At 41.3% G+C, this 27,913-nt stretch overlaps 1 pseudogene; it reads left to right on the top strand.

The window, feature by feature from the left end:
- The first annotated feature begins 17,969 nt into the window (after positions 1–17,969).
- On the top strand, positions 17,970–27,476 carry LOC136404167 (N-acetylglucosamine-6-sulfatase pseudogene; annotated as a pseudogene).
- The last annotated feature ends 437 nt before the right edge of the window (positions 27,477–27,913 follow it).

Genomic DNA, 27,913 nt, shown 5'->3' with positions numbered 1-27,913 from the left:
CCCTAAAACCATCCTTCATTTAAAGCTTTTTCACGCTTTTACCACCCTCTAGTGGATATTTTATAAAGTTCTTCCCAACTGAAAAAGCTGTGGGGTTTGCGAAGTGCCCAAATTTTGATCTAAATATGTAGATTATGTGTGTTGTTTTACCACTGACATAATTATTTTTACGGTTTGTTAAAAGTTTATTTTGAGAAGAAACTAACCAAATTTGAACATGATTATAAGCAAAGTATTTCAGATTATGTTACATATTTGTAAGAATAACTGAAAATATCCACTATTATTATCTATAATGTTCTTTCAAAGGATTATAAAGACTTTTCCAATTCAAAAAGAGCATTCTGAAGTTATTCATTAGAATAAATCAATTTTAGGTTTTTTTTTAATTTATCTTAGATGTTTATTTAATAATATTAATAAAAAGTAAATGTTTATATATAACTGTTAGCATTCTGATGTTTATGACTACTATAATCACTCTAGACATAGTAACACATTTATTTTTGAAACACACCTATGCAACAAGAACTATAACATTCAGAAAATTGAAGCATAAATATAATATATCTTTTCTGACCAGGCAGCTCATTTATAAAGGGCATCGTCTTTATATGTCAAGGTTGCTAGTTCGATCCCCAGTCAGGGCACATACAAAAATCAACCAGTGAATGTATAAATAAGTGAAACAACAAATCTCTGTTTCTCTTTCTCTCTCTCCCTCCCTCTCTCTAAAATCAATAAATTAAAAAATATAGTATAACCAATATTACAAAACTAATACTGAATTGAATAATTCTGGCTTTAGAATTTGTTTATTGAGCAGATAAAATTGTCACTCAGAACAAATATTTTAATAAATGAACAGAATTTATAATATACCAGATTTCAGTTCTAGATAAAGAGGAATATATTTAAAACATAACTTTTGGTTGTCTTTTTGTAAAAAATATGCTTTCTTAAAACATATTTCATTCAATATGTAGCCATTAATAAAAATTGTTGGAAAATCATTGAATCACTTGATAACACGAAAGTAAATTATTTATATTTATGCACACATAAAATTACATAAAATACAGGTTTCCCCCAATATCTGAAAGTAGAGTTTTCTTAGGAAATCTTTCATAAGCCAAAATGTATAAAGCAAAAAAGTGATTATCTTTATTTATATGGAAAACTTTTGTACATTCTCAAAACAAAAAACAAACAAAAAAACACCTCTACTAAGCTTTTCTTATACCTTAGGACACATCTTGCAAATTTACACACAAAATAAATTGAGATAAAGCACAGGTTCTCACATACACAGTTCAAAGCTATGGTGCTTGGTTCTTAGATACTTTGTGTAGTTCTAGGGAAGGATCTGGGCAAGGCTTTTAGGGATACACACTGCCTTTATGAAGACCTGCTGCAAAACAAATGCTGAATGTTCTTTCTTTTAGTTAGAAAGAATACAAATATCTAATACATTTTGTTTAAAAATAACTTGGAAATACATCACCCCTTTGGTGTGATTTTGTGGGTTATGTTAGTGATGTTTTAATAGATAGAACATTTGAAATAAAAGAGTAACATTCAAATGTTGCCTTTAGCTTTGTAATTGAAATATGTGTGGACAAGTCCTGCCAGGGATGAGGACGATGGAGACACAAAGACCGGACTCCGGGAACCAGGTTCAGTGACGCAGATCCACTTTTTTCAGGAAATAAGCTACCTTATATACATGGGTTCAGCCAGTAGGATGTTAGAGCGTGTCCTTTGTAGCCAATGGATGAACAGATCAGGGAGCTGTCTGGTTGACGCTAAGTCATTTCCTTATAGTGGTTGAGCTTCCTTCCTGGGTATGGCCAGGAGGCTTCTGGGAACTGGAGTATTCTCACAGCATTGCATTAGCCACAGCTGCTAGGAATGTGCTCTGCACTCCACCCACAATATGCATCTTTACAAATATTTATGCATGTGTTCAGAAAGAAACCCATCATCATCTTCCAGAAGACTGCTCATTATCTGATGTTCCTGTGTTGTCACTGGCAATCAGACTATCTTCTCAGTAACCTCAATCTCAATCCTTAGAATCTCTGTATATTGCACAACTACAATATTCAACTGTTTACAAATCTTATTGTTTTCACCTAAATATTTATTCTTTGTCACACTAGTTTTGTATTTTAACAGAATTGCTTATTCAGTAGTCTTAATATTTCTACTTGCATATCCTCGCTGCTATATTTCTTAATCAAAATTTTTTCCACTAATAGATGCTACACATTGCTACATTTAAAAAAAAATGTTCTGCCAGGCCTGTGGTGGCACTGTGGATAAAGGATCGACCTGGAACGCTGAGGTCACCAGTACGGGACCCTGGGCTTGCCTGGTCAAGGCACATATGGAAGTTGATGCTTTCTACTCCTCCCCCTTTCTCTCTCTCTCTCCTCTCTAAAAAATGAATAAAGAATTTAAAAAATACTTTAATAAAAACATTTTTATGAGCTCATTTATCTATTGCTCACAAATTTCCAATTGAAGAATTGAATTCTTTTTTTTTAAGTCTTGACTCTTATTGTTCAGAAACAAACTTTCTATAACACTTATTTCTTCATTTCCTTCAATCTTGCTATGATAATACTCACCTATCTAGGCATTAAATATAGCCTCTAGGAAGCATCTCTGTAAATCCTCAGAAAATATCAATTTCTCTTTCTTCCCTATCCTATAGCTTTTATACAATTATGCTTACTATTCTAGTCTTCTATCATATTATACGCTTCTGTTGTTCAGAGATTGTCTTCTCTTTTAGGTTGTTCAGGTAAATTTACTTCTAACATTTCTTACTTGTCTACTCTCCAGTAGAATTTTGAAATACTTATAGTAAATTCAAAGGAAAAAAAGAAAAGAAAGGAAAAAAAAAGAAGCTATTGGAACATTGGTAAGTTGAAGCTTACAAAAGAGTGTTTTAATTAAATGTTTAGATATAGTGGAATTCACATGTCTTTGTGACATTAATTCACATTTGATTACAGATTGGCTAATGAGAATGTGTGCAGAAGATTGATACCCAAGTAGAATTAAAAATGGGTTTATATTTTCCAATAATCTCTTGCAAAAATTAAATATACTATGAGTTTGAATAAATGTTCAATAAAGTATAAAATATGTCTGATTTTTTCCTTTTATTAAAATATATCACAATGACTTATCAAAAGTGAAAGTTATACTTTTCATTTTTCTTCTTTAAAGGCATGTAATATAGGCAAATGAGTCATAGATTGACTATTCATCAAGCCCTTTATCAGCACAGAAAATGGATATGTGATTTACATTCATAACACATTGTTTTTTTCTAACATGTTGGTCATAGTTCTGTTATTGCAAAATATGATAAGATGTACCAGAAAGTTCTAATATAATTCTATCTACCTACTTCTTTATAAATATTGTTGGTACATGATTCTAAATAATAAACTTTGATTTCTAAGTATTGTGTAATATAATAAATACATATGGATTAAACCTCATGCATATGTTGATGTGATCAATTTTTCATTTACTTTAGTGTTCAAAAGTCTATCGAAAATACCTTTAGTTATTTTGACCTTCACTTTCAGGACTTCATTCTCAGGTTTTCTTGCCTCAGATAATCTCTATATCATCAAATGCTCAGCCCTCTGATAGTGACTAACTTTCCTCTCAAGATTTGTCTTATCATCCTTAGATTTACCAGCTAACATTTGGCAAGTTAATGCATGACTCTTCTTAGTGACTGAAAAGACATTTCTATCCCTTTATTACTCTAGTATTTAATATGTCTTTCAACATTCTACATAATCTGACCCCTAGTTAAATTCTAGTGTATTTGTTACATGCCTTCACATCACATATTAGTAGAAGATAATACCTACAATTAATTCCCTAATATCCTCTGTCTCTTTCATTCCTTAAACAGCCTTGCATAAGTTGTTTTCTCTCGCTGAAATATGTATTACTTTTTGTTTCTCATCTTACCTATCAAACTCTTATCTGTTCATATAGATCAATTTCAAATCCAACATTTACCAAGAATATTTTGATTCTTATTTACCTATATCACTTGAATTAAATGGTAAAAATGGTAGAGCCTGTTAGTAGAGAAATAGTGTTCAATATTGGTAGCTTGGTAGAATTTTTTATTATTTATATAGCAACATAATAAAAGAAGTCATAAAATGGGTTACTCAATTTAGCAAGAGCCAATGTTTAATTGTTCTATATAGAATAATGTTCTGTCTTAGTTAAAGCAATAGCAGCTTTCAAATGATACAAACTCAAAAGAAAACCACAGCTGTTACTAATTTTAATATAATTAAATTCAGTGTGATATTTTTATTGGAAGTCATTAAAGAAACATTTTTCTGAGATTATAGCTATGTGTATAACTATTCTTTCATTTTTTGCCTTTTATTTTTTAATACCATCTTAAAGAAATTTATATAATTGGCATGGAATACATTCTGATGAACTTTATTAAAATTTTAAAATAATCAGCTAGAATAAAAAATCTAAAACATAATAGAGAAATTTAATATTTCTAGTTATACTAAGATGATTATATTGTACAGGACAGAAATAAATAATTGCATATTTACCATTTAAAGTGATGCCTGACCAGGTGGTGGCGCTGTGGATAGAGTGTCAGAGTGGGATGCCCAGGACTCAGGTTAGAAACTCGGAGGTTGCAGGCTTGAGCGTGGATTCATCTGGTTTGAGCAAGGCTCATCAGCTTGAGCCCAAGCTCACTGGCTTGAGCAAGGGGTCTCTCAGTCTGCTGAAGGCCTGCGGTCAAGGCACATATGAGAAAGCAATCAATGAACAACTAAGGAGCTGCAACTAACAATTGATGCTCTCATCTCTTTCTCTTCCTGCCTGTCTGTCCCTATCTATCCCTCTGTCTCTGTCTCTGTCATACACACACAAAAAAGTCATATCAGATGTATTTTATTCTATCATTCACAAAGTATTACAATGTACAATGTATAATATCAGTATTGTGTTATATAATCTAAATTATATATGGCTAGTAATTGAATATGCATGTATTTTTTAAGTATTCAATCATTCAATAATTATTTATTTAAATCTACAAGTAGTAATAATATTAAAAGCATTAATAAATATACAGTAACAATTTTAATCGGAAATTAGTATGCTAGGCAATTACTGTATTTCAATTTTAAAAATTTTACCAACAAATCTGTAAAGAACATATTACTGTTATCTTCATTTTATAGAACTAAAGTGAAAATTAAGAAAAACATCTTGACCCTGGTTGTTGGCTCAGTGGTAGAGCATCAGCCCAGCATATGGAAGTCCTGGGTTCGATTTCTGACCAGGGCACACAGGAGAAGTAAACATCTGTTTCTCCACCCCTTTCTGTCCATAGCCATAGCTCAAAAGAGCAAGTTGGCTCTGGGAACTGAAGTTGGTTCCATGGCCTCTACTCAGGTGCTGAAATGGCTTGTTTGCCTAGCAAAAGAGCAGCAGCCCCAAATGGGCAGAACAGCCCCAGATGGGAGTTACCAGGTGGATCCCAGTTAGGATGCATACAGGAGTCTGTCTCTCCACCTCCCTGCTTCTCACTTGATTATAAAAAGGAAAGAAAGGAATACATCATATGACATATTAACACAATGTAAATACATTAATTTTCAGATAACACATCTTGCTGGTTGTAAAATATACGTTGAAAAAATACTTTTTATAAAGCACTCCTTTAGAAAGTGTACTTTAAAAAAATAACTTCAAAATCAAAAGTCTAGTTAACTAAAAACCATTCTCCAATAGTTGTGTACTGAAAAATGTTTAATTTCTAGTTCAATATCTCCCTCTGCTGTTAGAAAACACTAATGAAAATTGTCTAAGATATGTGTTACATGATAGAAAGTCTATACATTAAAACACAAAAATATATTAAAATTTTTACCATCTTTTTTCTTGTTTTTTAATTTATCAACTCTGTATTATATTTAAGAAAATATTCTATATTCTGGAAACATGTAAAAAAGTAACTTGTACTTATTAAACTTAAAGTGAATAAGATATAATTAATTAACTCCCCTAAATATTATTTGTCATATAGTTGTTTCAGTTATTTATTCTATATAGTATTACAAATAAAATTATACACAAAAACTTTTTCTATGTTATCCCAAATAATGAATATTTATATGACCTATTAATTATTACAGGAATATTGACTATTTTTTATGAAACTTAAATATAAGAAAACATATTTCCAAGAAATAACAATGTAATTAAATCTATAATTTTTTAAGAGCTACATTAGTCAATTCATAGAACCTAAATACAGTAAAACAACCTCCTAATAATAAAGATTAAAAACCACAAACACAGTCATATATCATGTAAATAGAAAATTACAAACAACTTTTTTTTAAAACATAGCATGACTATTAAAAATAATATAACATTTTTGTATTTGGTAAGAGGAGTAAAGGGTGTATAAGCTATCTCCTAAAATTATATTTAGGTAGTAGTACTCAAAAAAATTTAATAATCTCTTGTTTATGAAAAGAGAAATAGAAACTTGAAGATTAAAATAAGTTGAAAATAAGTACTTTGGTAAAAGAAAGAGACTCACAGAGTTAAATTAATTTAAACAAACCTGGGGTAAGGGAAGCAATAAAAAATTTCACAATGAAATTAATACCTTACTTATAGGAATATCAAGTTTAATGGTTTAACAAAATACAGACTGAAACTTCCAGTCTTTGCTCCTGTTTTTACACTTGGTTATTTCATTCCTGACCTGTTTGTAAAAACATTTTTTTCCTTGAGGCAAAAGGCCAATGTTGGGCAGATAAAATATATTATGCTCACTTTGTTAAAGATGGCGCTGCCCACGTGGAGGCCGTCACCCAGGTGACATTAATGTGTGTCTCTGTGGGCTGTGGGCAGGCAGAATCCTTGTAGCCTGGGGCTTGTTTTTGCGACTAAGCCTTTCTCACCCTTTTTAATGTGGGATAGTACAATCCCATCATGCCCCAGATAAGTGACTTTGTATTAGAGACTTCCCTATTTTGTATATTGGATTAAAGGTCTGGATTTCTACACTATAAAATGGGGGCAGAACGGGATCTTGCTCTCTCGGTTCCTGAGATTATCATTAGAGGAGAGAGCAGAGAGTAGAGGGGAGACAGGCCCAGTGGAGGAGGCCAGAAAAGCAGCCAAGATGGCGGAGTGTTAAAACATAGCATGACTATTAAAAAAATATAACATTTTTGTATTTGGTAAGAGGAGTAAAGGGTGTATAAGCTATCTCCTAAAATTATATTTAGGTAGTAGTACTCAAAAAAATTTAATAATCTCTTGTTTATGAAAAGAAAGAAATAGAAACTTGAAGATTAAAATAAGTTGAAAATAAGTACTTTGGAAAAAGAAAGAGACAGGAGAGTTTGTGCAGAGTTTGTGCAGGGAGAAGGAAGGAGATGGGGAACAGAGGTGAATAAATCTGTTGAGCTAGAAACCTTTGATTCTAGGAAACTCAGATAAGTCAGTAGCTTTGTGAGCACTGAATGTGAGTGGGTTTTGAAGCCTAGTGTGTGTTTTTACTTGCCCGCCTGGTGCAAGCTACGATTAAAAATGATGGCTCATCTGTTTTTGGCTCCATTGTTTCTTTACTGACTGTCTGAATCCAATGGGAACCTGCATGGGCCAGGCTGCTGTGATGTTGGCCCTGGCTACTGGCTTTACAGCCAATAACTAAACAAGCTCTTTCTTAAATCTTTTCAGCATTGTAACTATCTCTCAGGAATTCACCGTGGTTTTCTTTTTCACTTCAAATCAATATTCTGATGTCTATTGCTATCATTCCAAAATGCTGACTTCTAATGCTTTTCTGTAATTGATCCTTCAGTTTTTACCTCCCTGATCACATTTTGTTTGTATGTCATAATGTCCAAATCTTCCATCTTTGATTAATAAATTCAAATTCAATAGTTTTCAGTGGTTTGATGGTAAATGTTTAACACTCAGATTCCTGAGATGTAAAAAAAAAAAAAAAAAAAAAAAAAAAAATTACTATATGTCTGTTGGTCAAATAAGTTTTTAAATATGATATATGTTTGCTCGCTTATATTTTGTGTTGTGTGTGGGGGACAGGCTCTAAGCAGGGCCGGTTGTTATAGCCTCTAAGGCTTAGTTTTAAGACTAAGCTTTTCCCCACACTCTTGACTGGTTGCATGATGCGGGGTGGTGCACTCTCATGAGGAATCCCATTATGCCTCAGATAAGTGACTTTGTATCAGACACTTCATTGTTTGTATATTGGATTAAAGGTTTTGATTTCTACACTATAAAGTGGGGCAGACCTGGAGCTTGCTCTATCTCCGTTCCTGAGATTAGCATTAGAGAGGAGAGGTTCCTGCAATTAGCATTAGAAGCTGAGAAAAGCCACGTGGAGGAGACCAGGAGAAGCAGCCAAGATGGTGGAGTGCTGAGAGAGCTGCAGGCAGGAGATGGAAAACAGGTGAATAAGGCTAGTGAGCTAGAAACCTTTGATTCTAGGAAATTCAGATATGTCAGTAGCTTTGTGAGCACTGAATGAGTGGATTTTGGAGCCCAGTGTATGTTTTTACTTGCCCACTGGGTGCGAGCTAGGATTAAAGATGATGACCCACCAGGTCTTGGCTCCGTTCTTTTATTACCAACTGTCCAAATTAAATGCAAACGTTCATGGGCCATGTGGCAGTGATGATGGCCATGGCTACTGGCTTTACATTGTCATTTGCTAGTTTCTGTAGTGTAAATACTCTCACAACCGCAAATTGCAAAAAGATAATGTATTATAATATCATGTAGCATAGAGTTGTGAAAAGAAGCACACAGACCAGCTCCAGCACAAGACTGATCCCTCTGACCACAATTATAATCCAAGCTCCCTGTTTCTTCAAATATTCTCACTATGTGTAAAGCCAGTAGCCAGGGCTACCATCACAGCCACCTGGCCCATGCAGGTTCGCATTGGATTCGGACAGTCGGTAAAGAAACAATGGAGCCAAAAACTGGTGGGCCATCATCTTTAATCCTAGCTTGCACCTGGAGGGCAAGTAAAAGCACACACTGGGCTCCAAAACCCACTCACATTCAGTGCTCACAAAGCTACTGACTTATCCGAGTTTCCTAGAATCAAAGGTTTCTAGCTCACCAGACTTATTCACCTCTGTTCTCCATCTCCTTCCTTCTCCCTGCACAAACTCTGCACATCTCACTCAATACTCCGCCATCTTGGCTGCTTCTCCTGGCCTCTTCCACGTGGCCTCTCTCTGCTCTCTGCTCTCTACTCTCTAATATTAATCTCAGGAACCGAGAGAGAGCAAGCTCCCATTCTGCCCCCATTTTATAGTGTAGAAATCCAGACCTTTAATCCAATATACAAAATAGGGAAGTTTCTAATACAAAGTCACTTCTCTGAGACATGATTGGATTGTACCACCCCACATCAAAAAGGGTAGGAAAGGCTTAGTCCCAAAACCAAGCCCCAGGCTACAAGGATTCTGCCTGCCCACAGCCTGCCCCGAACACACATTAATATCATCTGGGTGAAGGCCTCCACGTGGGCAGCGCCATCTTTAACAAAGTGAGTGTAATATATTTTATCTGCCCAACATTATGACTATTTGTTCACTTTATATAAATTTCTAGTTAATTTTAATAGTCTCATTTATCTTAGCTTCATACAGCAAACATGGATTCCTTGCTTGCAAATACTCCAGTGCAGTTATTTCTGGTGAGGAATCTGTCTTCTTCTCAGAGTTTAGAGTCCCATTTCTTAACACTTGTCATGCTCACAAAATTTAGAGCCTTCAAGTCTTATATTTTTAGTTTTTAGTTATAATGATGAAGGAAAAAAGAGGTATGAAGGTGTGTGCCAGACCATTATAAGTCTAGACATACAAGTGCTGTATTCTCTTTTTACTACATTAAGTTGGAGTGCTGGATGAACAAGATACTGATAAAAAGTAAAGTCTCTAGTACCCTTTCTTTGTTGTATTTGCCTCTAATCAATTCTTAAATGGCAACAGTTTCAACATTGTGTATTATCCTTGATTACTAAGCATGTTTTAGGTTCCTTTTTGGTAAACTATGTCATGTTCCTATTTCACTTCTATTTGAAAAATGATAAGGTTAAATAATTTGTCTTTTTTTTTTTTGTGAAGAAGTATCGGAAGAGAAAAATAGGACAAAAAGCTGGAAATTAAGATTATAGGTATCTGTTACCTTACTCCTCTCTGCTTAATCCTTATCTTAACTTTGAAGAAGGTTATAGTATATACCAAATTGGTAAAAGTAACATGAGAACATGAACTCAAATAGTGATATGCTTCAATGGATGTGACCTGGAAGAGGTCACAAATGACTAAGACTCATATTGTGGTAAGGTGCCAGAGCACTGTAAAACTTTGTATTGGCAACGCCATTTTAAAGAGCAAAAGTCAGGCTTTCTGTCCCGTCTTTCCTTTGGAAAATGGAGGTAGAAAGATATGAAAGTCTCCTGACATACAAGGAGAACTGGGTCATTTTAGTTTTAGTTCTCTGAAAGGATTAAGGTTATCTGAGGAACTTTCATTCCCTTTCAATAAGAGACAAATTTTACATACCACCATACAATGATTTTAGCTATCCTTCCCTACCTGGAATCCTGAGATTAACGTGAAATTCTAGGCAAAGGAGGAAAGATAGACACTAAAACGTTCATGAATGTATTTTAACATGTAAAATGACATCACCATTGTGTTACCTTGAAAGTTTAACTTTTAAATCCCCTAGAAAAATGTTATAAGCTTGTCAATGATTATGTCATGCTGTCATGCCCCCCTGTAAAGCCAGTAGCCATGGCCACAATCACAGCCACTTGGCCCATGCAAGTTTGCATTTGATTTGGACAGACGGTAATGAAACAATGGAGCCAAGAATTGGTGGGCCATAAGCTATAATGCTAGCTTGCCCCCGGTGGGCAAGAAATACACACAGTGGAAAAACACTTCCCTTTCCATTCAGGGCTCCCAAAGCCACTGACTTATTCGAGTTTACTAGAATCAAAGGAATCTGCCTCACAAGCCTTATTGACCACTGTTCCCCATCTCCTTTTCTCTGCACAAACTCTGAACATTCTGGCTTCTCCTTCAGCACTCCGCCATCTTGGCTGCTTCTCCTCTCTTCCACATGGCCTTTCTCTGCTGTCCTTTCTCTGCTCTCTCCTCTAATGCTGTCAGTTAAATAAGTTTATAAATAATGATATATAAATATATGTTTGCTCAGTTATAATTTGCATCAGATGTGGGGGGATAAGCTGTAAGCAGGCAGGATTCTTATAGCCTAAGGCTTAGTTTTAAGACTAAGCCTTTTGTACCCTTTTTGATGTAGGGTGGTGCACTCTCATGAGGAATCTCATTATGCCTCAGATAAGTGACTTTGTATCAGAGACTTTCTTGTTTGTGTATTGAATTAAAGGTTTGATTTCTATACTATAAAGTGGGGAGACCGAGAGCTTGCTCTCTCTTGTTCCTGAGATTAGTATTAGAAGAGAGAACAGAGAAAGGCAACACGGAGGAGAGGAGAGCTGAGAAAGGTCATGTGGAGGAGGCCAGGAGAAACAGCTAAGATGGTGGAGTGCTGAGGGAGGAGCCAGTTTGTGTAGAGAGAAGAGATGGGGAACAGAGGTGAATAAGTCTGGTGAGCTAGGAACCTTTGATTCTAGGAAACTCGGACAAGTCACTAGCTTTGTGAGCACTGAATGAGTGGGTTTTGGAGCTCAGTGCGTGTTTTTACTTGCCCACTGGGTGTAAGCTAGGATTAAATCTATGGCCCACCAGTACTTGGCTCCATTGTTTCATTACCGACTGTCCAAATCAAATGCAAACCTGTATGGGCCATTTGGCTGTGATTGTGGCCATGGATACTGGCTTGACAAATGCTAATCTCAGGAATCAAGAGAGAGAAAGCTCCTGGTCTTCCTCTTTTTATAGTGTAGAAATCAAAACCTTTAATCCAATGTACAAACAAGGAAGTCTCTCATACAAAGTCACTTAGGTTGGGAGAGGCTTAGTCTTAAAACTAAGCCTTAGGGTATAACAACCCTGCCTGCTTACAGCCTGCCCCCACACCCAATGCAAACCTATATATGTCATATGTAAAAACTTATTTGACCAACACCCCCCAACCTGTATGTGGTCAAAATGTATATAACCAGCTTCTGAGATATATTTGGGCTGCACGATATGGGTCAGACATGCCCCGTGTTAGTCATATGTAGCCAGCATATTATTAAATCTCCTCCTTTTAAAAAAACCCTTCAAAATTTATCTGGACTTGGTTTCTCTATGTAAACCTGTGGAAGTGAGGTATGGATATTTTACAACAATATCTTTACAAGTAACTATGTCCATCTCTTTGGGATTGTAATAGATATATGAGACTACATAAATGCTCATGTCTGCACACTTGCTTGTGATTTTTAGGAGATACTAAAGTTCTCATGAAACCTTGGGAATTAATTCATATATGTAAGTCCAGTAGCCACTGCCGCCATCACAGCCGCCTGGTCCATGCAGGTTCGCATTTGATTCGGACAAACGGTAATGAAACAACAGAGCCAAGAACTGATGGGCCATTAGCTTTAATCCTAGCTTGCACCTGACAGGCAAGAAATACACACAGTGGGAAACACTTCCCTTTCCATTCAGGGCCCCTAAAGCCACTGAATTATCTCAGTTTTCCTAGGATAAAAGGTTTCTACCTCACCAGCCTTATTCACTTCTGTTCCCCATATCCTTCTCTCTGCACAAACTCTGCACAAACTGGCTTTTCACTCAGCACTCCGCTATCTTGGCTACTTCTCCTCTCCTCCACGTGGCCTTTCTCTGCTCTCCTCCAGCATGGACTCCTCTGCCCCATTTTATATTGTAGAAATCAAAACCTTTAATCTAATATACAAACTAGAAAGTCTCTGATACAAAGTCACAGGGTGGGAAAAGCTTAGTCTTAAAAGTAAGCCTTAGGGTATAATGACCTTACAGCCTGTCCCCAACACCCAATGCAAACTATAAACGAGCAAACCTGTATATCATATTTACAAACTTATTTGACCAACAATGACAATAATTTTTTTTTTTTGTGACAGAGTCAGAGAAAGACAGAGAGAGGAACAGATAGGAACAGACAGACCAGAAGGGAGAGAGATGAGAAGCATCAATTCCTCCTCGTTGCAACTTTAATTTCTCATTGACTGCCTTTGCTCATGTGCACTGATGGGGGGGGGCACAGCAGATTTAGTGACCCCCTGCTCAAGCCAGCAACCTTGGGTTCAAGCTGGTGAGACTTGCTCAAACCGAATGAGCTTGTGCTCACACTGGCAACCCTGGGGCCTTGAACCTGGGTCCTTCACACCCCAGTCCAACACTCTGTTCACTGCGCCACCACCTGGCCAGGCTATGACCATCATTTCTGAAGAACTAACTGCCAACTAACTTTCTTTTTTATATCTATACATGTGTAAAAATTAACATTAAAGCATCTGTAATTAGATAAATACTAACTGATTTAATATGTTCAACAAAAGGCATCTTTGGAAGAGACATATGCTGTATTAGCGATAATGGGAAGATCAAAAACATATTTAGTATTCTGCCCTTCACATATGCAAAACAGTCAATTTAGTTTATTCAAAGGAAATCAGGTTACTGAAAAACATAACAATTTGTCCATCTGTTTCTTTATTTAATGGAGAGTTTTATCAAAATCTCCCAGATAGATAAGTCTGAGTAATTTTAAGTAATTCTAGCTTAGTGGCTTATTCCAACACTTGAATGAATTTATCCATAAGGCAGTGATAAATAAAGCTTCCTTGGTTAAAAAAAATTTCTTTCGCAAGCTAAGCAATGTCTAAATTAACATAATCTCTGAACAATTTTGCAATCGTAAACAGGAGTAGCAAATAAACTCAAACATTTTTTGTCTAAATATTTAAGAATAAATAACAGAATAAAATTTTGTAATAGTGGTTCAAAGTCAATGTAAAAATTATTTAGTGTTCAACATCTGTAGGGCCAGGGGCCAGCACTGTCCTGGCCATGCATTTGCAGTTTCTCATTGAATTCGGGCAGATGGTGAAGAAACAGTGGAACCAAAAATAGTGGCCCATTCATTTATTAAAGTCTCGTGCCGGCTGACAAAGCAACACACAGGAAAAACAGTTTCCTTTCACTCATTCAGAGCTATCAAAGCCCTGATACATTCTGTGGTTCCACAACCAGAAGAATCTTCTCCGGTTTCTCCTAGAATCAAAGGCATCACCAGTCTCAGTAGGGCTCCCAAAGCCACTCAGCTCTCGTTCCCTATCTGCACACCTTCTCTTTACCTGCCAACATGGCTTCTGCTTCAGCACTCTGCATTTCTTCTTCTCTCTCTGCAAACATGGCTTCTTTCTCCTCCTTCTGCTCTCTCTTTTCAAAACTTTCTGGTGGCCTGACCAGGCAGTGTCACAGTGGGTAGAGCATCAAACTGGGATGCAGAGGACCCAGGTTTGAGACCCCAAGGTCGCCAGCTTGAGCGCGGGCTCATCTGTTTTGAGCAAAAGCTCACCAGCTTGGACCCTAGGTTGCTGGCTCGATGTTGGGCAGATAAAATATATTATGCTCACTTTGTTAAAGATGGTGCTGCCCACCTGATGCCATTGCCCAGGTGATGTTAATGTGTGTCACTGTGGGCTGTGGGCAGGCTGGATCCTTGTAGCATGGGGCTTGGTTTTGGGATTAAGCCTTTCCCACCCTTTTTGATGTGGGGTGGTACAATCCTATCATGCCCCAGATAAGTGACTTTGTATTAGACTTCTCTATTTTGTATATTGGATTAAAGGTTATGAATCTACACTGTAAAGGGGCAGAAAGGGAGCTTGCACTCTCGGTTCCTGAGATTAGCATTAGAGAGCAGAGAGCAGAGAGAGGCCACGTGAAGGAGGCCAGGAGAAGCAGCCAAGGTGGCGGAGTGTTGAGTGAAAAGCCAGTTTGTGCAGAGTTTGTGCAGGGAGAAGTAAGGAGATGGGGAACTGAGGTGAGTAAGTCTGGTGAGAAAGAAACCTTTGATTCTAGCAAACTCGGATAAGTCAGTAGCTTTATGAGCACTGAATATGAGTGGGTTTTGGAGCCCAGAGTGTGTTTTTACTTGCCCGCCGGGTGCAAGCTAGGATTAAAGATGATGGCCCACCAGTTTTTGGTTCCATTGTTTCTTTCCTGACTGTCCGAATCCAATGCGAACCTTCATGGGCCAGGCTACTGTGATGGTAGCGCTGGCTACTGGCTTCACACTCGAGCAAGTGGTTACTCGGTCTGCTGAAGGCCTGCGGTCAAGGCACATATGAGAAAGCAATCAATGAACAACTAAGGTGTCGCAACAAAAAACTGATGATTGATGCTACTCATCTCTCTCTGTTTCTGTCTGTCCGTCCCTGTTTATCCCTCTCTCTGACTCTTTATCCTTTTAATAAAAAAAAAAAAATCTAGCCTGAAATAAAAAATAAAAAAAAATTCTGGCATAAAAACCTCTCCTTCAACAAACATTAGCAAAACAATAACCTTTCATAAGCAGGAAGGTAATTTGCAATTTCACAGACCACATATTGATAGGGTTGCAGGTGGGGGCCATGATCACCTCCTCCCTTAAGTGGACGAAGGGACATTGACAAACTGGATGTTCCAGATCAGCTTCCCCCAGGCATCCCGGTGACTAATCCAGGTGTGGAAGGTCCCTTAGCTTACTTATGGTTAATCTTACATAAATCACTGAAAGCTACATTTTTCCTTAATGACTACCAGCTCCCACCCTCAAATCCCCTATTTAACCCTACCTGTTAGAGAACCGGGGCTGCTCTCCATTACAAGACAGCCCGGCAGGTTTCCTTTCATTTAAGCCCCTTACACTGGTCTTTCAGACTTCGATTGATTCTATCATTTGTTGCAGAAACCTGGGACGGGGCTCTGATTGCCTGGACGATCCCCCAGTTCTCACCCAAGCTTACTACCAGGGAAGCAGAGGACAGCAGCTGCTTTTTCCAGGCTTACTCCCTGATTCTTCTTGGTCCTGGGAGCTGGGATAGATTGGCCAGCTCCATGACCTTGTTTCGAACCCCTGCCAGACCAGGATTAGGGATCTTTCTCCACCTTCCCTTTTTCTGGTAGGCACTCTTCCAAATTATTTACCACTAAAAATCTGGGGAGGTAGACCCCGGGGTTTCTTGTTTATTCTGACTACAGTTTCAGAAGGCTCCGTGGCTCCTGGCCAAGAAACCTCCTACTCCTACTTACTGGGACTAAGGTCTCATGGGTGATGAGGCTGACAATTCTTCCCTTTAATTACTATGGTTGGAAGAGATGGTCCTCCTTCCTCCCCAACTCCTCTATACCTCCTTTACCTATCATGGGGCCCTACCACACGGGCGCGATGCGTGCTCTGTACTCAATAAAGCCTTTTCTTATTCCACACTTCGTGGCTATGGCCCCTTCCTTCATTCTCAGCGGGAACAAATACCTTACAGGTCTGTGATTTTGGGACATATTGGTGGATGTTATCATGCTCTCTGGAGCAGAAATGAGAATGCTGACTGCCATTGCCACGTGCTCTCAATAATTTTTGCCACCAGACAGGGAAGGTCTCAGAAATTCCCTATGTACAGTGTTGGTCAAATAAGTTTGTAAATAATAATACATATGTTTTCTCGCTTATAGTTTGCTTTGGATGTGGTGGGACAGGCTGTAAGCAGGCAGGATTCTTATAGCCTAAAGCGTAGTTTTAAGACTAAACCTTTCCCACCCTTTTTGATGTAGGGTGGTGCACTCTTATGAGGAATCCCATTATGCCTCAGATAAATGACTTTGTATCAGAAACTTCCTTGTTTGTATATTGGATTAAAGGTTTTGGTTTCTACACTATAAAATAGGGCAGACCAGGAGCTTGCTCTCTTGGTTCCTGAGATTAGCATTAGAAGAGAGAGCAGAGAAAGGGGAGCAGAGAGAGACCACGTGGAAAAGACCAGGAGAAGCAGCCAAGATGGTGGAGTGCAAAGGAAGAAGCCAGTTTATGCAGAGTTTGTGCAGAGAGAAGGAGATGGGGAACAGAGGTGAATAAGGCTAGTGAGGAGGGAAACTTTGATTCTAGGAAACTCGGATAAATCAGTAGCTTTGTGAGCACTGAATGAGTGGGTTTTGGAGCCCAGTGTGTGTTTTCCTTGCCCACCAGGTGCAAGCTAGGATTAAAGATGATGGCCCACCAGTTCTTGGCTCCATTGTTTCATTACTGTCTGTCTGAATCTAATGTGAACCTGCACTGGCCAGGTGGCTGTGATGGTGGCTGTGGCTACTGGTCTCACATTTGGCGTAGTCTGTGGCAGGATTCAATATAGATAAGTATGGAGCCACCACCACCTTTGAGTGGTGGAGTATAGGACTGGCTGCTGTTACGGTTTCCCATGGCTGTCCTTTTGGGGACCGTAGGCTGGCTGACTTTTACAGCCATGCATAAAGAAACCTAGAGCTCTGTGAAAGAGGCTGCCTGGGACCTGCATATTGAGCAGTGCAAGGAGCTGGAGCAAATGTGGGAGAAACAGATGCTGACCCTGGATCTGGAGGAAGCACTAGAAGAGGAGGCCAACCGGTTTGCAAGATTTGTTTGGAAATGGAGCAGATGCTGGAGAAGGAATCACATGTTCATGATTTGCAGCTTGCCCTGGATGTTGTGGAGAGCCAGCAGTGGAAGAGGCTGGGGCTGAGGCTGAGGCTGAGGCCAGGTCCGGAGCTGCAAGGTCTGCAGAGCAGAAGGCGGCGGCAGCCTGAGACTCGAGCCCGGCAGCAGAAGCTGGTGTTTTCAGTTCCTCTTTGAAGGATGAGCAGAATCTGTCTGGGGTTCTAATCCACAGTCTCCAGATGGTGAGAGCCCAGCAGCAAGGAGTTCTTACTATGCCACTGGTAGGCCTTGTAAGGTCAGTGGATAATGGGAAAGGTCGGATCCGTGAACTTTGGCTAGAATCACCCACAACCAAGCACGCCAAAAGAAACTTCCCAGGAACCCTTTGGAAAACAGTGACCGTTTGCCAGCCAGTGAGATTTCACCACGTCATATTAGCTCGACCACCCTAGGGACCCTTTAAAAATCTCCCACGCAGTTTAATCCTTGCGACTTCCCTGGCCTCCATTTTTCCTTGGGGCCACGGAACCTCGCCAGGGGCAATGCGTGCTCTGTACTCAATAAAGCCTTTTCTTATTCCACACTTCATGGCTACGGCCCCTGTAAAGCCAGGAGCCACGGCCAGGGCCACCATCAGAGCAGCCCAGCCCTTGCAGGTTCGCATTGGATTCGGACAGTCGGTAAAGAAACAACGGAGCCACAAACTGATGGGCCATAGTCTTTAATCCTAGCTTGCACCCAGCAGGCAAGTAAAAACACACACTGGGCTCCAAAACCCAATCACATTCAGTGCTCACAAAGCTACTGATTTATCTGAGTTTCCTAGAATCAAAGGTTTCTAGCTCACCAGCCTTATTCACCTCTGTTCCCCATCTCCTTCCTTATCCCAGATACAAACTCTACACAAACTGGCATCTCACTCAGCACTCCACCATCTTGGCTGCTTCTCCTGGCCTCCTCCACGTGGCCTTTCTCTGCTCTCCTCTGTTCTCTCATGCTAATCTCAGGAACCAAGAGTGTATTCCCGTTCTGCTCCCACTTTATATTGTAGCTTCACAACCTCTAATCCAATATACAAAATAGGGAATTCTCTAATACAAAGTCACTTCTCTGAGGCATGATTGGATTGTACCACCCCACATCAAAAAGGGTGGGAAAGGCTTAATCCCAAAACCAAGCCCCAGGCTACAAGGATTCTCAACACACATTAATATCACCTGGGCAATGGCCTCACGTGGGCAGCGGAGCCATCTTTAACAAAGTGAGCATAATACATTTTATCTGCCCAACAGCCCCTTCCTTCTCAGCGGGGACAAGTACCTTACAGGTCTGTGATTTGGGGACATATTGGTGGATGTTATCATGCTCTCTGGAGCAGAGATGGGAATGTTGACTGCCATTGCCACATGCTCCCCTTTGGGACAGTGTAAGACCTGCCAGGACAGCAGGAATGAGGGGGGTGGCTGAGGACCCATGTGTGTGGACTAATTCCTGAACTATGACTAGAGTGAGCACTGGCTCCTTTGCTGAATGGAGTTATGGATTTTGGACAATGTGAAATACCTTGATTTGGGTGGGGGGCAGCTTTGCTGGAGGCCCTTCCCCTGCCCCGGAAAGCCTTCCAAATGTCTAGAAAGAAGGCTGAGGACTTTTTATTTTGTGCTTTTGGCAAAGTGCTCAGAGACTGGTGAAATGTACCTTTGTAATTGTTTAAATTGTATAATTTGTCATGATGTAATTTGTGTAATGTGCCTAATTTCCTTTCACAGGGATGCTGGTGGTGTAGATTGTGGGTAGTAGAGTGAGCATAGGGGTGGATTTTTGGGCAGATAAAATATATTATGCTCACTTTGTTAAAGATGGTACTGCCCATGTGGAAGCCCGTTGCCCAGGTGATGGTATTGGTTGTCCCTCTTGCTTGGGATGGGCGTGTGTTGGGGGCGGGCTGTGGGCAGACAGGATCCTTGTAGCCTAGGGCTTGTTTTTGGGATTAAGCCTTTCCCACCCTTTTTGGGTGGTGCACTCTCATGAGAAATCCCATTATGCCTCAGATAAGTGACCTTGTATCAGAGACTTCCTTGTTTATATATTGGATTAAAGATTTTGGTTTTTACTCTATAAAGTGGGGCAGACCAGGAGCTTGCTTTCTTCCTGTTCCTGAGATTAGCATTAGAGGAGAGAGCAGAGAAAGGAGAGCAGAGAAAGGCCACATGGAGAAAGCCAGGAGAAGCTGCCAAGATGGTGGAGTGCTGAATGAGAAGCCAATTTGCGCAGAGTTTGTGCAGAGAGAAGGAGATGGGGAACAGAGGTGAATAATGCTGGTGAGCTAGTGTTGGGCAGATAAAATGTATTATGCTCACTTTGTAAAAGATAACGTTGCCCATGTGGAGGCCATTGCCCAGGTGATATTAATGTGTGTTGAGGGCAGGCAGGATCATTGTAGCCTGGGGCTTGGTTTTGGCATTAAGCCTTTCCCACCCTTTTTGATGTGGGGCGGTACAATCCAATCATGCCTCAGAGAAGTGACTTTGTATTAGAGACTTCCCTATTTTGTATATTGGATTAAAGGTTTGGATTTCTATACTATAAAATAGGGGCAGAATGGGGGTGTTGGGCAGATAAAATGTATTATGCTCACTTTGTTAAAGAGGCCGTTGCCCAGGTGATATTAATGTGTGTTGAGAATTGTAGCCTGGGGCTTGGTTTTGGGATTAAGCCTTTCCCACCCTTTTTTGATGTAGGGTGGTACAATCCAATCATGCCTCAGAGGTGACTTTGTATTAGAGACTTCCCTACTTTGTATATTGGATTAGAGGTTGTGAAGCTACAGTATAAAGTGGGGGCAAAACCGGAGTTTGCGCTCTGGGTTCCTGAGATTATCATTAGAAGAGAGAGCAGAGGAGAGCGGAAGGAGGCCACGTGGAGGAGGCCAGGAAAAGCAGCCAAGATGGCGGAGTGCTGAGTGAGATGCCAGTTTGTGTAGAGTTTGTATCTGGGATAAGGAAGGAGATGGGGAACTGAGGAGAATAAGGCTGGTGAGCTAGAAACCTTTGATTCTAGGAAACTCGGATAAGTCAGTGGCTTTGTGAGCACTGAATGTGACTGAGTTTTGGAGCCCAGTGTGTATTTTTACTTGCCCGCTGGGTGCAAGCTAGAATTAAAGAAAATGGCCCACCAGTTTTTGGCTCCTTTGTTTCTTTACCGACTGTCCGAATCCAATGCGAACCTACATGGGCTGGGCTGCTTTGATGGTGGCCCTGGCTGTGCCTCCTGGCTTTACATTTGGCGTAGTCTGTGGCAGGATTCGATACAGATCGGCAAGGAGCCTTTGAGCGGTGGAGTAGAGGACTGGCTAGTGTTAGGGTTCCCCATGGCTGTCCTTTTGGGGATCGTAGGCTGGCTGACTTTTACAGCCATGCGTGAGGAAACCGAGAGCTCTGTGGAAGAGGCTGCCTGGGACCTGCAAACTGAGCAGCAGAAGGAGCTGGAGCAAATGCAGGAGAAACCGATGCTGACCCTGGAGCTGGAGGAAATGCTGGAGGAGGAGGCCGACCAGGTTTGCGAGATTCGCCTGGAAATGGAGCAGCTGCTGGAGGAGGATTCAGAGGTTCGTGAGTTGCAGCTTGCCCTGGATGTTGCGGAGAGCCAGCAGCGGCAGGAGGCCGGGGCTGAGGCTGAGGCTGAAGCCAAGTCCGGAGCTGCAAGGTCTGCGGAGCAGAAGGCGGCAGTGGACGGAGGCTCGAGCCCGGCAGCCGGAGCTGGTGTTTTCAGTCCCACTTTGGAGGATGAGGAGAATCGGGCTGGAGTTGCAATCTCCAGTCTCCATAAATTGAAAGCCAAGCTGGAAGGAGCACCTACTGCGGCCCCGGTAGGTCTGCGATTTGGGGACATAGGGCTGGACATGCTTTCCGGAGCAGAGATGGATATGCTGACTGCCATTGCCACGTGCCCCTCTTTGGGACAGTGTAAGACCAGCCAGGATGGCAGGGATGAAGGGGGTGGCTGATGCCCCGTGTGTGTGGACTGATTTCCTGGACTACGACTGGAGTGGGCATTGGCTCCTTTGTTGGATGGATTTACGGATTACGGATTTTGGACAATGTAAAATACCCTGATGGGGGTGGGGGGTGGCTTTGCTGGAAGCACTCCCCTGCCCCAGGAAGCTTTTCCCATGGCTAGAAAGAAGGCCGAGGACATTTTGCGCTTTTGGCAAAGTGCTCAGATATTGGTGAAATGTACCTTTGTAATTGTTGAAACTGTATGATTTGTGCTGTTGTAACTTGTGTAATGTGCTAGTTTTCTTGCACGGGGATGCTGGTGATGTAAATTGGTGGATAGTAAAGTGAGCATAGCGGTAGATTGTTGGGCAGATAAAATGTATTATGCTCACTTTGTTAAAGAGGCCGTTGCCCAGGTGATATTAATGTGTGTTGAGAATTGTAGCCTGGGGCTTGGTTTTGGGATTAAGCCTTTCCCACCCTTTTTTGATGTAGGGTGGTACAATCCAATCATGCCTCAGAGGTGACTTTGTATTAGAGACTTCCCTACTTTGTATATTGGATTAGAGGTTGTGAAGCTACAGTATAAAGTGGGGGCAAAACCGGAGTTTGCGCTCTGGGTTCCTGAGATTATCATTAGAAGAGAGAGCAGAGGAGAGCGGAAGGAGGCCACATGGAGGAGGCCAGGAAAAGCAGCCAAGATGGCGGAGTGCTGAGTGAGATGCCAGTTTGTGTAGAGTTTGTATCTGGGATAAGGAAGGAGATGGGGAACTGAGGAGAATAAGGCTGGTGAGCTAGAAACCTTTGATTCTAGGAAACTCGGATAAGTCAGTGGCTTTGTGAGCACTGAATGTGACTGAGTTTTGGAGCCCAGTGTGTATTTTTACTTGCCCGCTGGGTGCAAGCTAGAATTAAAGAAAATGGCCCACCAGTTTTTGGCTCCTTTGTTTCTTTACCGACTGTCCGAATCCAATGCGAACCTACATGGGCTGGGCTGCTTTGATGGTGGCCCTGGCTGTGCCTCCTGGCTTTATAGGGGGCTTGCCCGCTCTTGGTTCCTGAGGTTAGCATGAGAGAGCAGAGAGAGTAGAGCCAGCAGCAGAAGGAGGCCACGTGGAGGAGGCCAGGAAAAGCAGCCAAGATGGCGGAGTGCTGAGTGAGATGCCAGTTTGTACAGAGTTTGTATCTGGGATAGAGAAGGAGATGGGGAACTGAGGACAATAAGGCTGGTGAGCTAGAAACCTTTGATTCTAGGAAACTCGGATAAGTCAGTGGCTTTGTGAGCACTGAATGTGATTGGGTTTTGGAGCCCAGTGTGTGTTTTTACTTGCCCGCCGGGTGCAAGCTAGGATTAAAGACTATGGCCCACCAGTTTGTGGCTCCATTGTTTCTTTACCAACTGTCCAAATCCAATGCGAACCTGCATGGGCTAGGCTGCTCTGATGGTGGCCCTGGCCGTGGCTTCTGGCTTTACAGCTAGAAACTTTTGATTCTAGGAAACTTGGATAAGTCAGTAGCTTTGTGAGCACTGAATGTGAGTGGGTTTTGGAGCCCAGTGTGTGTTTTACTTGCCCGCCTTGTGCAAGCTAGGATTAAAGATGATGCCCCCCCCCCCCCCCAGTTCTTGGCTTCATTGTTTCATTACCTTCTGTTAGAATCTAATGCGAACCTGCTCTGGCCAGGCGGCTATGATGGTGGTCGCGGCTATTGTCCTTACACCTACCAAATATAAATACTTTTAGCAAAAACCCCTTCTCCCCCATCCTCCTCCAACTCTCCTCTAAGCTCTGACCGTTTTGACCCCTCTGAGCACGTGGTGCCACCACGAGCACCTTAACCTCTTCCTGCAGATTCTGACCCTCCTTCTTTTCATCCAACTGACCACACTGTCCATCCTTTTGCTTCCTCTCTTCCTCCCCTCTTTGCTGACAACTTCCTGCCATCTAGAGATTAAACAAGCTCAGAGTCAGACACTGACATCCCCCAGACCCCCCTCTTCCCCCTCTGGGAGGTAACCAGGGCCAAGGGAATTATGAGAATCCATTGTCCTGTTCTTGCTCTTGGATCTATCCCAAACAGAAAAGAGACTAGGCTTCTTCTACACAGACCCAGACTCTTACAGAAAGAAATTCAGATATCTAACCCAGGCATACAATCTGACCTGGCAGGGACCTTCGTAATCATATGGTCACATGCTTAATAGTAAACTGCAAAAGGCCACTCAATAGGCAGTTAATTATGAAAAACACTGAGAAATTTCACAACGAGCGGACAAAAATCTGGCCCAATTCCTGTCCTGCCTACCAGAGGCACTCCAAATATATACTAAAATTAACCCCTGTTCAGTTGAGGGTCCAGAGTTCTTAACACTCATTTCATCTCCCAATCAGCCCTCAATATACATAAAAAGCTTAAAAAGGCAGAGAAGGGCCCTCAAACCCTTCAACGAGATCTCCTGAGCATAGCTTTTAAGGTCCATATTATAGACTCCATAGTAACTGAGAGGAACAGGAGAAGGCACGCAGAGCCCAAAGAGATCAGGCAAAATACCAGCTGCTGGCAGCTGCCCTTAAGAGCTCCATGAAAACAAAGTTTTGTGTGGTTAGTTTACAGGTAGTACTGATTTGTTTTCATGTCTGTTAATATGTGACAATATATATGGCAGAAGGGGAAAATACACATTTTTTCAACAGGATATATAAAAATCTATCAGAGCTTAGATAGCAAAGACATATTCAGCATGAGAAGAAGCACACCTCCCGACCATGATTTCATTACCTCAAAGCAATATAGTGGGCAATGAAAACAATAAGCCACAAAAATAAATAAATTGAAGACTCAAGGACTAACATTATCAGGTTTGTTTCTGAGCATCAGAGATAAGGGAAACTAGATGACTTGTCTTAATCCATAGGTTAGTTTAATTTAGGAATATTTAAATAGCATTATATATCATTGGGTTATAGGGACTTTTAATAATGGATTTTTATTCTACTAGTTGTTATAATAGTAAACAAGCAAAAATAAAGGTGTTCAGTTCAACCATCTAATCATCAGATTGCATTTTGTTTTACTAATATAAATGCTTGCCCTGCCTAAATGGTATGCTAATTTGGGAAAATGTATGCATATGTAAACATAATCTTATTTAAAATGAGCAAAACACTTAAAGTACATATATATGGGTTTTTAACATGGCAAGTTTCATTCATACAAAAATTATTTTGGACCCTGGTCCTTGGCCTTCCCCGTACAGCTTTTTCTTCCTGCGGTTCTGGTTCTAGGGCCGCTCTCTCATCAGCCAGCTGCGAATCCCCATGCACCATCCAGGGTGGCCCCCCTCTCCCCCCCCACCCCCCCCTCCCCCCCTCCCCCCCACCCCCCTCCCCCCCTCCCCCCCCCCTCCCCCCCCCCCACCCCACCCCTCCCCGCCAGCCCTGTCCGCCATGTTGTAGCTCTGCCTCTGGCCCCAGGCGCACCCCGGCAGCACAACCTGCACCACCTGCCCTCCTGCAGCCTCGTGTTGCTGGTGCTTCTGCTCGGAGGCTGCCTGGGGGTCTTCCGGGGTGGGGGGGTGGCTCTCGAAGGCCCCATGTGGTGCTGCTGCTCACCAACGACCAGGACGAAGTGCTCAGCGGCATGACACCACTAAAGAAAACCTAGGCTCTCATCAGAGAGATGGGGATCACTTTTTCCAGCGCTTATGTGCTAAGTGCTCTTTGTTGCCCTAGCCAGGCCAGTATCCTGACAGGGAAGTATTCACATAATCATTACGTTGTTAACAACACATTGGAGGGAAACTGCAGTAGTAAATCTTGGGAGAAGATCCAAGAACTTTCCCAACAATTCTCAGATCAATGTGTGGTTATCAAATCTTTTTTGCAGGGAAGTACTTAAATGAGTATGGAGCCCCAGACACAGGTGGATTAGAACACGTCCCTCTGGAATAGAGTTATTGGTATGCCTTGGCAAAGAATTCTAAATACTATAACTATACCCTCTCTATCAATGGGAAGGCCCAGAAGCATGGTGAAAACTACAGTGTGGACTACCTGACAGATGTTTTGCCTAATGTCTCCTTGGACTTTCTGGAATACAAGTCCAACTTTGAACTATTCTTCATGATGATCTCCACTCCAGCGCCTCACTCACCTTGGATAGTCACACCTCAGTACCAGAAGACCTTCCAGAATGTCTTTGCTCCAAGGAACAAGAACTTCAACATCCATGGAATGAACAAGCACTGGTTGATTAGGCAAGCCAAGACCCCAATGACGAATTCTTCAATACAGTTTTTAGATAATGCATTTAGGAAAAGGTGGCAAGCTCTATTCTCAGTTGATGACCTTGTGGAGAAACTGGTTAAAAGATTGGAATTCAATGGGGAGCTCAACAACACTTACATCTTTTATATCTCTGACAATGGCTATCACACAGGACAGTTTTCTTTGCCGATAGACAAAAGGCAGCTGTATTAATTTGATATCAAAGTTCCACTGTTGGTTCGAGGGCCTGGGATTAAACCAAATCAGACAAACAAGATGCTTGTTGCCAACATTGACTTGGGTCCTACTATTTTGGACATCGCTGGCTACAACATGAATAAGACACAGATGGATGGAATGTCTTTGCTGCCCATTTTGAGAGGTGCCAGTAATGTGACTTGGCAATCAGCTGTCTTGGTGGAATATCAAGGAGATGGTCATAATGTCACCGACCCAACATGTCCTTCCCTGAGTCCTGGAGTATCACAGTGTTTCCCAGACTATGTGTATGAAGATGCTTATAACAACATGTATGCCTGTGTGAGGACCATGTCGGCGCTGTGGGATTTACAGTACTGCCAGTTTGATGACCAGGAGGTATTTGTAGAAGTCTATAACCTGACTGCAGACCCACACCAAATCAGTAACATTGCTAAAAGTATAGACCCAGAGCTTTTAGGAAAGATGAACTATCGGCTAATGACGTTTCAGTCCTGTTCTGGGCCAATCTGTCGCACTCCGGGGGTGTTTGAGCCAGGATACAGCTTTGACCCTTGTCTCATGTTCAACAATTATGATGGTGGCAGGACTTGAAGGTTTTCCAAACATCTGTAGCGACCTCTGCAGCTAGGTCCCGCACACCTCTTTCTGATGAAGTGATTGTAGTAGGTGTCTGTAGCTCGTCTTCAAGACCACCCCTGGAAGAGTTTCTGGACTGGCTTTGTTTTAAGTCCTCTTTTAAAATGCAACCCACTCAGCTGACCTCCTTGTGCAATGTGCTAAACTGTGAACTCTACCCGTGTGTCGGGAGTGGCTGGCCCTGGTCCCTCCCTTCAGCAATCAGGACCGTTCCTGAGCTCTGTTCTTACCAGGCCCAGTGTGTCCTGGAGCTACAGTTCTGGATGACTCCCCATGTGGTCAAAGTCTCAATGGGTATCACTGTGCAGATAAATGACTAGGCTGTGGGTGGGGGTGGAGGAATGTTTTTGGTATACAGCTTGACCTAAAATCAAAGGACCTACATAACATTTCAGATTGAACACTTCACTATCAAAAAATATACTAACATCACATGACTGGAAGAATAATTGTCAGAGCTAAATCATCTGATTAAGAACAAGTACCATTGTTTTTACGCAGAAATATGTTATTTGTAATGTCCATCACAATGTGATAAGTTTCCAAATTCAAAACATGTCAGCCAAGCTCTGTTCTTTCTTTTGGTGTGGGGAGGGGGAATTCTGGGCTGGTACTAACTACAGTGAAATAGAACAGTAAGCTTTTGGTAAAGGCTAATTCCAGGTAGTTCTTGAAGGTGATAGCCATCTCTTTCCAGTGGCTGCTAACCACATGGAGGACCAGTTAACACCAGGGTATCCAGGGAATGTCTCCTCTCAATACTTTTCCCTCTGAGCTCTGAAGAATCAAGCAGCTCCAGTATCTCAGAGAAAAAGAACTTCTGAGTCTTGGTGAAAGTTGTGTTTTCTGAGGGCTTTCTGTGGGTGGGGCCTGGGGTTGACAGGGTGAAGGGCTCTGGTTGGGATGCATTAAGTGCCTCTCCAGCGGGCAGTTTGGCTTTCAGCCCCACGTGTGAAGTTGTCTTGCCTCTCTCTGCCTTTGGTTGACATTCTGTTCATTTAAGACATAAAAATTTATTACAGTTGATGTAAGGTATCAGCTACATTATCACCCTGCCTTCCC

This window comes from Saccopteryx leptura, chromosome 4 (genome assembly GCF_036850995.1).
Source record: "Saccopteryx leptura isolate mSacLep1 chromosome 4, mSacLep1_pri_phased_curated, whole genome shotgun sequence".
NCBI classification, from domain to species: domain Eukaryota; kingdom Metazoa; phylum Chordata; class Mammalia; order Chiroptera; family Emballonuridae; genus Saccopteryx; species Saccopteryx leptura.
This window is presented reverse-complemented; position numbering and strand designations above follow the sequence as displayed.